General features: G+C 34.3%; 1 long non-coding RNA gene across 1 annotated transcript in view; it reads right to left on the reverse strand.

Annotated features, from left to right (window-relative positions):
* LOC108645629 overlaps positions 1 to 12,430 on the reverse strand; it is a 28,000-nt gene extending 15,570 nt beyond the window's left edge. The window contains exon 1 of the long non-coding RNA XR_001923914.2: positions 12,313 to 12,430. This is a non-coding gene — a long non-coding RNA (uncharacterized LOC108645629). The remainder of the gene's footprint in view (positions 1 to 12,312) is intronic.
* Positions 12,431 to 12,543: the final 113 nt, after the last annotated feature.

A 12,543-nucleotide genomic window follows, 5' to 3' on the forward strand; every position in this document is an offset into this window, starting at 1 on the left:
ACGACGATATCGGGGGAAATTAGGCTAATTCAGTCGTTTGGCCCTGGGGCGAAACGATCAAATTATAACGACGGTAATAGGTGTGATCTACGAGCCGATGCGGTCCCCGATTTTTTAACCTGCCGATCGATATCTGCCCGATTTCAGGCCAGATATCGGTCAGGCAGGCCCGTCGTTGGTGCCCCTATACGGGCGGATAAGCTGTCAAACCGGTCTAAGGGACCAATATCGCCAGCTACAATCGGCCTGTGTATGGCCACCTTAAGGCAGTTTACTGTACATCTTTTTAATTTGTATGGAAAAAGAGGCTTGCAACATTGTATGAAACAAACTGTTTTTACCATCATACAACATACATACATTTTGGGGCACTCATTTCCATAAACTAAAAAGACTAAGGGGCACATTTACTAATCCACGAAAGTCCAAAAGCGTCCGAATGCGTTTTTTTCGTAATGATCTGTATTTTTGTGATTTTTTCATCGCCGTCGAGATTGTTTCGTATTTTGCGCGACAAAATAATTGCGCAAAATATGATAAAGACGCGACGGTGCCGAAAAAGTCACGACAAATACTAAACAATTGCAACGGCGACGAAAAAAAATCGCAAAATTTTCGTTTCCAATCCGTTTTTTTCCCATTCGGGATTTGGATTCGAGGATTAGTAAATGTGCCCCTAAAAGTGTAAACTATAAATGCATGTGTGGAAAAAAGTTGCAGAAAAGCTGTAAAAACTGTGACTATTTCATATTGTTGCACCAAAACCTCTGCTCATTTGAACTGTCGCACAAAAACACATTGTTTCTAATAAAAAAGGATCCTCAAGGGAAGGGAAGGGATATCTGGTATTGACTTCAACATGATCTTGGCAAGTTTTAGCTGGTGAATTGTCGGTTTCCACTTTTTTGCCATTTTGTCACATAGTAAATCTTGAAAAAGTCACAACTTTCAGCTCTAATAAATCTGACTGTTAGTAAATGGCCCCCCTAAGTCTACTAAAAAGTCATTTAAACATTAAACCCAATAGAATTGTTTTTAAGGATTAATCATATCATAGTTGGGATCAACTGCAAGGTACTGTTTTATTATTACAGAGAAAATTATTTAAAAAAAATTAGAGTTATTTGTTTATAATGGAGTCTATAGGAGATCGAGTTTCTGTAATTTGGAGCTTTCTGGATAATGGGTTTCCGGCTAATGGATCCCATACCTCTATAGGAAAATATGCTATGTGCTTCCATGCTGTGTACCTGTATTGAATATAACTATACCATGTCCTCTCATCCCTTTAAAATTGGTTCTCTGCTGAGGAGATAAGGTTATGGTGTGCCATAGACATCAGGGCCCTTTTTTCTGTACCTGTGCAAAATGTTATCAGTAATGCAAAATACTCTAGAATACAATCACCAGGTTGCATTTGGCACACAAAACAAGGTAAGACAATTTAAGGAACTGACAGTTATACTTAATTACCTAAAGGCGGCCATACATGGGCATATTTCAGCTAATCTGCCCATGTATGGGCACCCCAAACTAAAATTGGCCAGATCTCGATCAGACAGGTTTGATTTTCTTGTCGGATCGGGGGGGGGGGCGCATTGGCTCATTGATGTGGTCCTCGGCCGACGGCCCATATACCTGCCGTTTTACTTTGATCATTTGGCCCTGGGGCCTCGCCAAACAAGCAGATTGTATTGTGTATGGCTACCTTTAGTATGAAGTACAGCTGGCAAAAAGCTTGTCCTAAAACCACCATATTTCTCCTTCAAGTAATTAAGCCAAAATAATGATTCAAGTTCTGCATCTCACAAATATTGGACACTGTTCACATACTGAGGTATGATTTATTGTGCCTTTATTCATTATCAAAGACTTTGCTGTTTGTAATTATACTTCAATGTCATGTAATGCTCAATGTAAATTTGAGCTTATGAAGCAGCTACGGTAAAGGCAGAGTTGATTTAAAAATGCAGAGAACAAATAATTATCCAATAAAACAAAAAATAATAGAAATACTTTTACTAAAATAGTAGACATCGATATGGGAAGAATGTATCATCAACAAAAATAACACTGGATGTGATTCTTCATACAGTTAATTTGTACCTGATATCAACATGCCAACACTTATGAACAGGTGGCATTGTTGTGTTTAAGAGAGGTGGGAAAGCTCATGGAAGGTAGGCAAGTCCTTGTGATGTTTCATCTAAATGTATTTATATACAAACATTTACATAGTAAATATTTAAGGGGGACCTGTCACCCACACATAAAAAGCTGTATAATAAAAGTACTTTAAAAATTAAACATGAAACTCCAATTTTCTTTTAATTAAATCATCCGTACCTGTTAGCTCAGATTTTTAAATACAATTCTTTAACTTTCCATTCAGCACTTCCTAGATATCATTTAGATGGCAAATGCATAAGATTTTGGGGTGACACAAAGCTTGCCTTAATAACAGTGTTGACAAAATGACGCCTGCCTGCTGGCTGTGACTTTAAATTCTAAGATTGAAGGAAAAAGAAAAGTCAATATTTTATATAGTGTAAGTAAAGTTTATTTGGCTCTACTAACATGATTCAAAAGGATTTGGAATTATTTCTTAGGGTGACAGGTCCCCTTTAAACACTATAAGCACACAATGATTAACCTTTAATAAAACATTTTTAAACCCAAAAGCAATCTTTAATGGCAAATGCACCAGTCCATGGCTTAACACACTACAATATACATCTAAACTCGCTTTTTAAATTCATGTTTTTGTAGACTAGGAAGCATGAACACATATAATACTTATAATATGCATAGTAGTGATGAGCGAATCTGTCCCGTTTCGCTTCGCCGAAAAATTCATGAAACACTAGGAAATTGCTCGAAATGGCGGAAAATCCGCAAAACGCATTTGTCGCACGTGTTTTTTTTTTGCTGTGGCCGCATTTATTTTTTTATGCGGCTGCACCCATTTCGATGCAACCGCAACTTTTTTTGACGCACAACAAATTTTTCCACAGCGGATTTTCACTGAAGCTTTGCAAAACAATGGTGAAATGCAGAAATTGCTGCAAATCCATGCCTGCCAAAAAAATCACTAATGCATAGAAATCAAAATTCTGTAAACTCCTTCGTTTTATGCAGTATTTATACAGTTCACAGCACATAGATACAAACATGGCAACAGACAGAACACTTTGGCTATATATATATATATATATATATATATTATTTTATAAAAATAATAACATATTGAGAACTCACCAGGAAATGTAAAACTGCCCAAAAATGACTTGAAGTTGAAGGAAATCAACAGCTAAAAAATACATTTTAATCATATTAAACCTGGCATATTTATTGTAAAATAAAGGCCAGTTGTTTTTTTTTTCTTTCTTTCTATTCTCTGTATACTGAAATTGTCATATTATTCCTGGAATTAAACGTTTGCAAAATGACTTATTTAATTTTAGCAGACTAAATGGAGTCAGATGAACAAGGTAATTTTTTTGTACAGTCAAAGTGGAAATTAATACATCAAATTTAGTTCACTATTATTTATTTAAATATATTTTAAAAAAAAGATTTTAATGATTGTATCCTTTTAGAATTCTTAAATTTTTCTCATTTGGCAGCATTGTTAGAAAACAATAATTCTGTTATAATGTTCAAGCCGTTTGGTTTATTCATTGATTGTTGCCGCTACAGATTGGTTACTTGGTAGATAGGAATAAGTTTTTAGAACTGGTATAAAACAGGGAATAAATGCAAAATATTAGTATTTTGTTCAAATGAATTAATTAAATTAAGCCAACAACAGGACGTTAATATACAGAAGGCTAATTCTCTCCAGTGCATTAACCTATAGCACCTATTCAGACATTACGTTCATTATCATGCCTTCAAAGGACAGAGGAAATCTAATCGCTGACTGGGCTGCTATGGGTTACTGCAGTGATGCACATTTGCCTAGTATTAGTAAGGTAACCATACTGTGCAGATAGCGCAATCTATTTTTAAATGTTGTAGTGGTTATGCCACCGCCATTTTGTAATCTGAACATCTAGTTATTCTTTGTACCTATTTTTATTGCATTTGCATGGGATATTCAGCAGAACTATAGTTGCAAAGAAGGTGGTGAAAACATGTAATTACAGTATGCATTTCTGGTTTCCAAAAAAATGTTACAATTACAATTTAAGTACTTAATTAAATACAATAGGACTGTGTGTGTGTGTGTGTGTGTGTGTGTGTGACTGCACAAGTTTGTCAGGTTCATGAGTCAAAATTATATTGGTGCATTGTTACTCCTCCACCTACACTACTGGCTGCTGAAAAACACAGTTTTGAGCCCATGTAACAAACCGTGGGGTAGATTTACAAAGACAGGTGCTAAATTGCACGAGTGTAGCTCTCCATAACAACCAATTAGATATTTGCTTTTATTTTCAAAACTTTTCAAAATTGGCTGTTATTATTAACTGCACATGGACATTTTAGCACCTATCTTTTTAAATCTACCCCACAGTGTGTTACATGGGCTCACCAGTAAATATAGCGCATAAATAGTTCTGAAATGAATGATTCTTTATTGAACATGGGTTCGTGTCTTTGAGGACAAGATTTTGGCATGTAACATGTTTTAAGCAGACATTTTTAAGTTCCACAAATGAACATGTTTTGCCAATTTTCTTCCTCTTGGAGTTGTTGGGAACCAAACATAGGGCCCAATATAAGTGTGAGCTCATTTAAATCAAATTGTAATAGTAAGATTAGAGAATCCTCTAAAAGCTCCTAAGAGATTCTTAAGGATGGGATACTGGATATAAATTGAAAATGCATGTGTTCGTTTGTAGAGCCATCTACGACCATTTGGTATGTTACAGAATGATTTAAACCAGGGGGGTGATTTATCAATGGTCGAGTTTGATTTTTTTTTCTCGATTCAAGTTTTTTTGTGCTTAACAAACTTGAATTTGAGTTATGGCTTGAAAACTCGAATGTCTGGTATTTATGGTGCAAAAAAAATGAAAACCCAAATGTAAAAATTCACCATCTAAAACTTTGCGAGTTTCTATAGAAGGCGATGTCAAGCGATTTTCTCAAACTCGAATATGTTGAATTTTGCAAGTTTACGAGCTCAAAAAACTTGAGATATTTGAGTTTTTTATTCGAATGGGTTTTCCCGATTAATAAAAAAGTGACCATTAAATATGCAAGTTTATTTGTTTTAGAAAAACAAACTCAAATTCCCAAACTCAAAAATTAATAAATAAGCCCCTTAGCAACCTCGCTATTGTACTTATTGGAACGATCTTTCTCTTCTGCCTCTTTCCAACTTTCACATGGCAGCCTAAAAACTATTTCTATGTGAGGATACAATTGCTTTGCTATTGTTATATTTTATTACTCAGATTTCTATTCAGGCCCTCTTCTATTCCTCTTTCAGACTCTTATTCAGACCACTGCCTGGTTGCTATGGTTAATTGGCCCCTGGCAACCAGATAGATGCTGAAATTACAAACTGGAGAGTTGCTGAACAAAGAGCCGAATATTTATGTTGTGAAAACCACAACTAAAAAATGAAGACATATTGCAAATTGTATAGAATAGAATAACATTTTCTACGTCATATTGAAGACCATTAAAAGGTTATATCCCTTTATCAGTGGTAGGACCAGGAGCAAAATAACTTTGCATAGCCTCTACAAACATACCTAGCTGTCTATGAGAATAAAGAACCTGGTGTAGCTACATGAGATGTATAAAATGCTTAAGAAGTTGTCATCAACAAAAGGAGGTCTGGGTTTGATTATTATGATGACTCCTCTTGAAACTGGGTGGCTTCAGGCAAAGAAACAGATTGTAAGCTCAGCAGGGGAGGGACCCATGTGCTTAAAGTACTATATAATTAATAAAAAGTGGATGAAAATTGCATATCAATAGCGGCAAAAGTACCCATAGAGGTGGAACACTGCAATTAATAAAAAACAAATAAATAGAGTTACAAAGATTAACTGGCATGTGTTAAGTTACAGAAGGGAAAGGAGGCTCCTTAAAGCTTATTATTTTCATGTCATCTTACAATGTTTCTCTGGTTTGTTACAGACCTTTTGCTTTACTATCCCTATCTACACTAGCTGTTCTAAGTAGTGCCTCTATGTGCAGGGACCAAGTAGGACCTCTGCTTAAACCGCCTAAAACAGCTCTATATCTTAGTATAGCTATTAGGCGTATGTTTCACAGCACGTTACTATCTTTGCCAAGAAGAACAGGTAAAAAATAAAACAACAACAAAATAAAAATAAGGGTCAACACAGAAATCACTGTATATGTGCACACCAGGAATACACCAGTGTCATTGGTATTATATTCAATGGGAATTACGCCAAGAAAACTATTTACATAAAACAGAAATGGTTAAAATAAAATTAGGGTCAATTTATATTTGTCATGCATTATCCTTCTGACAATTAAATGGAAATAATGGTTTGTATAAAAGATACAAATATTTACCAGCCTTTGAAAAAATCTGTTTTGGAATTTAGAAAAGTATTTTTATTTGTATTATTTATGTATAATGCGTATCCTTTACATACCATACACAATAAATTAAATTTTAGAATTGAGTTTTTCCAATCTTTCCATTGTTTGTATTTTTTTTTTAAATGCCTCTTGTAGAAAAAGCTCCAAGGAATTGCCCATTATTTGATTATTCCAAAGAGATATTGTTGATAAATGACAGCAAAATGGCATCTTTTAATCATCACTTTGGCGTTTAAGTTTTCGATGATAAAATATTGTTGGAGGATAGTGCTGTTGGAGATCCATATGCACTTTGAACTACCCCATTTAGGCAGAACAATAAAACAAGAATGAAACAGCTGATACACAAAAGACCCTGTCTAGACAGCGCTCCATCAGTCTGGTTAAATTTGGTGCTAGCATCCCCAAAGGGATCACAACATGATTGTTCTAAAGTCTGTTCTGTTTCCCCCTCAAATTTTACTACATGTGTACATCAGTTGTATGTATTTATCTATATTTGTATGCAAACCTAACAGGCCCTACCCACAAATGCTTATGTATCTCTAAGGTAATATGATGAGAGGTAAAAAGAAAAGGAAAACTCTAAATTAAAATGCGTAAAACAACAATTAGATAGAAAAATGTCAGTGACATCATTTCAGCTAAAAAAAAAAAAAATGTAATTCTTTACATTTAACAATGTGGTATGGTAATCTATATGTTAATCTATATACTGTTTAAATCCAAGACTAAAGAACGGAACCCCCTCTTTTGCCTAAAAAATATCGCAGTCAAAATATTATTAGGGAAGGTTATTTTTTTTATGTTTACCTTTCAATCTGTACAGACATGTGGATGCACATATTTTATGCTGCTTGCAAGAAATTCCTTCCAGGCTCATTATAATAAAATGAAAATGAGATTTTTGCCCTCAATATGTAAGAGTATTATGGCAATATTTCTGATTGACTGAGAATGCCAATGGCATGCTTGATTTTTACCCTATCTATGTATACAAACATGTACACCCGATACATACACACACGTTAAATTTTTACAGTGCCAGCAGCAAATATCCAAGCCCTTTCTGCCATTTGTGATTTGAGCTGTCGCAACACAAAGTATTTAAAAGTACACTTTACTTTATATAGGGGACTCTTCAACGGGGTTATTACATTGTTATCCGTGCCTATTTCTGACCACTATTTTTACAACCAAATTATGTTTAGCTCAAAAACACAGAATTAGTGGCTTAAAAGACAAGCAAAAGGGTACACATGCTGTACATGTTTTGCAACTTTTTCCACTAGTCACACATTTGTGCTTTTTACTGAAAAACATATCATCAGCACCATGTTAATCCCATAGAAAACCAGACAATTTCAACATAGGCCAACATAAACATATACTAATCAAAGAAAACTAAGCTTACACCAATTTATGCTCATCCAACAGATGTGATTAAAGATTCAAATCTAGCTCAAAAGGGTTTAGATGAACAAACATGGAAGTCAAAGTGAAAAACAAGATCTGCATATGAATAGAAGTACAAATCTTGCGGCAACCATCCAGCAGAACAAACACTAGGAATACTGTTAAGGTCTCACATCATCAACACAGTTGGGAGCCTGGATTACCAAGTTTATACAAGGCAAACAGTCATTTCAAAATGTTGCTTTCTAAAATGGCTTCCCAAAAGTCATTGTATTAAGAGTAAAACTGATTTATCCTATAAAATCCATTTCCAAAAGATCTACATCTTACAGCACAGCTGCTTGTAGAGGCCTTTATATCTGCATTGGAAAAATGGAAGATATGTGTTTGGCCGCCTTTGTGATCAATCATTTTTTCTTCAAATCGGAACCTTATAGATGTTTTCAGCCTATTGAATGCCTCCGTATGAGGGCTTTTAGGTATTAACTGGATTAAAATGAATATATTTGCAAAAGGTCTCTTTTCAGCCAACTAATGTGCATTTCAATTGATACAAAGTTGTTTTGTGTGTGATAAATTACAATACGATGGCCTTGTGTCTGGAGAGACAGAGAGAGACACACAGAGTGTGTATGGATGTATGTATGGGTGTGTGCGTATGTGGTGCATCAGGGTGAGATGTATGGGTAGGGGGTGCTGATGCTGTAGCGCAGAGGAAGCTTAGGTTAATATTTCAGTTAACCATCAGTGAAATGTATTTTTTGTTGTTTAGGTTTTGTTCTTTAGTAAACAGTCTGGGACTTCTGGATTTGCACTGGAGTACAACAGAAGGATGTGTTAGTGGGAAATTTCCCTTTCTGCCCTCTCTTCATATACAGTTCATGGGGGTTTGTCTGCAGCTGCCCCTCTTACAATTTGAAAAGAGAAGGGGGGGGGAAGTGTTTTTGGGGAGGGAGCGAAGCTCTGAATACCTTTCCCAATAAGAGATGAGGCATATTGAAAACTATATTAAATTACCCTGATTAACAATTTAGCCACGAACGGGGAGCTTTGGGAAATCTGTATAGGCAAAGCTGGGAGCTATTCAAGCCAGCAGCAAAGAGGTCGCAAGGTTACTGAAGTTCACATGCTTAGAGCTTTTGTTATGCTAACAGACAATCTCAAATCAGCTGCCAAGTGGAGTGTGAAATATAAATGATTCCTTGAGAACTTCCAATAAGTTGTCACTCTTTCTCTCCAAATACCAGGACAGTCTGATCATTTCCCGCACGCCCCATTTTATCATCAATAGTTGCCTGCCTATATATCTCTCCCCATAAGTCATTTTAAAGCATACAAGCTATCGGCAAAAACTTCCTTGGCGACTTTTTTTAAGTTTAAGAAAATAAGAAAGGGGTTTAACATTTTTGGAGATGTTTTTGTTTTGGGAAGAATGGGATGCCCCTCCTTTTAGGAAGAGAGGTCATAGGATGTCAGTCACAATTTAGACAGCCTCCCTGCTAGGTCTAGACTACTTTTTTTCCCATGCCTGCAATTTGCATCTACATCACAAAAATATCAGGGATGCAAAGTTTTTAATGCCAAACGAGTGAGAATAGATGCACATGATATACATGCAAAGAACTACAGTAGGAATACTGCATTAAGGTAGCGTATGGCAATAATAGTACTAGAGGATCAAATCAATCTACACAAGGATTCATGTCTTGAGGCAGATGTATTACTAAAAAAAAGAATGAAACTCAATATCTGAAAGTTCAAAATATATTGAGATGAAGAGACGCGATGAGAAAGAGTTAAAGTACCTTCTCGGAATAAATTGCTCTATTAGAAAGCTCTGTTTTCATTCTGGGTGTAGTAAAAGGAAAGGAAAGATGAAAGAGCGAGGCATACTAATTAATCTCAGCACTGACACCACAGAGAAATAACAATAAGGAACATGCAATTTCGCTTACTTCTGAAATATGTGATATCTCTCTCTCCCTAAAGAAGTAAATTATATACCATATGCAGGCATAAATAAATATATAAACAAACACACACACATGTATATATCCATATATATATATAAATAACCTTTATCTATATATGGATACATATATGCAGCCTTATTAATATGAAAGAAATTAGCAATTAGCCACTTAATTCCACATAGGTCTGTCACTCGAAACAGAGAAACAGAACAAAACATTATTACATCACAAACGACACAGAACTATCGCTGTGAATCCCAACATTAAAAGTATTATTTTACAATTAAATTAACATGATTATTGCTAAGAAGTATATATACAGCGCTAACATTATCCGCAGCGCTGTACAGTAGAATACAGATTATGTATGACTACTGATAGATACAGGCAGTAAAAAAGGGCCCTGCTCATTAGAGCTTTAAATTTAAAGTGTGAACAAAAGGATTTGATTATGATTTTAAAAAAAAAAATGCATTAAAAAATGAAAGCATTTTGTACCTAACATGAAGAACATAAATTCAACCCCAAACAGTAAAACTATCTTCTGAATTATGAAGCAAGAAAGGTATATTTCTTTTTAAGATAAAATATTAAATAATATAATTACTTCATAGTAAGGTAGTAATCTGAATGCCCTACATACATTTAACATTTTGTGTTTTAGTTCCTTTTGTGGGATTTGAATAACCATATATTTAGTTATAAAAAAAAATATGAATCATCAACATATAGCATTAATTATTTTCACAACAGCGGTACATTCAATTCAAATTTAAGCAGTTTTACAGCTAAAGATCTAATATTTTGCTTTTTCGATGAACATACAGGGATGCTCAGAATACCATATATATATATATATATACCTCATGTTTCATAACAGTTCTATATATAAGTATCTAGCACAACTGTCAGATTGCTAAACTACATAAATACTGTATGCAAAGCCTTAAACAAATGTATTGAATTACTCTTATATTTGCCAAAACTTTACTAACAGCTAACTATTTGTATTGGTTCAATAATTTTAAAAATCTATCCAATCATATTTTTTACACATCAATTATATAAAATAGAAATTAATATGCATTTTTTATTAATTACGTATTGTTTTAGGAAATAATTGTGAATCAATATATCATATGCAGAAAGAAAAATTCAAAGCAAAGAGCATCATTTAAAATGTAATAATGAATTCAACTGCTGTTTAATGCTTTAATAATATAAAATATGTGTCGATAAGAGGTATTTCATGTGCAATATATAATCAATAAATAATCATTTAAAAAATAAGGAAATATCCTGTTATATAATTTCCAGAGTCCTTTCTAAAAGGCTACATGAATGAATCCAACCAGGTGGTAACAAATTCTTCTTTTATGGTTTGAAACAAATAAAAGGACATTTGAAATGATAAGGTGAATGTACGGGCTGACGCAGAACACTTAAAAAAAAAAAAAAAAAAGGTTCAACACCAGTAGGAAATATAATAAAACCTTTTATTCGACAGCCATCAGGGACATGCACTCAAAGCAAGTTAACAAGCAGGAACTGATAAGATAACATTTATAGGAGGTCAGAAGTCAAATGCCAGTCAAAGGCTTTTAACCTCTTGGGTCAGAAACAGGAATACTTAAAAACTGTGAAGTGTTCTAATGAATTTTTAAAGGTGCGAGTTTATTAGTGAAAGTTTAGCAAGAGCCTAACTAAGACTTGAAAGAAAAAGGAACATGTTCAAAAAAAAAAAAAAAAAAAAGGGCTGTGGTCATTTATAAAAGACAGACACAAAAAAAATTAAGAAATAGCACTCGTGTCTTATAAGTGAAGCCTCTGAATTCTGTAACAAAATGAACTGTGTAAAGATTTGCTGTTTACAGTCAACAGACACAACTGAACAATAAATCTGTCTGCAGATTTTGATCCCCATTATAATGTTAATGTAACTTTTTTTTGTGGAGTGCTTTAAAAAGGATTTGATATATGCTTTAGCAATGTATAAAAATGTGTTTTCCCTCATTCAGCCTTTCTAATTCACCATTCATTTTACTAACCCTTTTCAGTACATAAATCATTTGGAGAGAAAAAAAATGTAATAGCTAAGGACTTTTCTGCAGCATACACATGATTGTCTTAATGTGAGTTTAGAGTACAAATCAGAGGCACAGACAAATACTGATGTTTCCATTAATGAAGTAAAATTGTATCCTATGTGCAGGCACTGTTGTAACTTACAATGAAAGAACACAGCGAGATAAAATGCACAGCATTTGTCTGGGGCCTTTCAAGGATAGCTGTTCCTTTAAACATAGTTTAGAATGTGCTAGGCAAATATAAATATGATATTAAATATTTATCACAAGTATTTAAATGGCATTTGGAGAGCTCTTACCTTTATTGACAATCTGTATTCTGAAGTCCATTTGTTTCACTAAAGCCCCCCAAGCAGAAGAAGAGGGACTAACTGTCTTCATTCAGTTAATGTTTAGTTAAAAGAAAAAAAAAAAAAAAACACCAACCAGCCTTAATCAGCATGCTGATTGCATCATCAACTAACTAATAATTTACTACTCCAGCATTGCATTCCATTAAAAGCTCATTAAATTTCCTGCTCTCCAATGGG

This window comes from Xenopus tropicalis, chromosome 1 (assembly GCF_000004195.4).
Source record: "Xenopus tropicalis strain Nigerian chromosome 1, UCB_Xtro_10.0, whole genome shotgun sequence".
NCBI lineage: Eukaryota > Metazoa > Chordata > Amphibia > Anura > Pipidae > Xenopus > Xenopus tropicalis.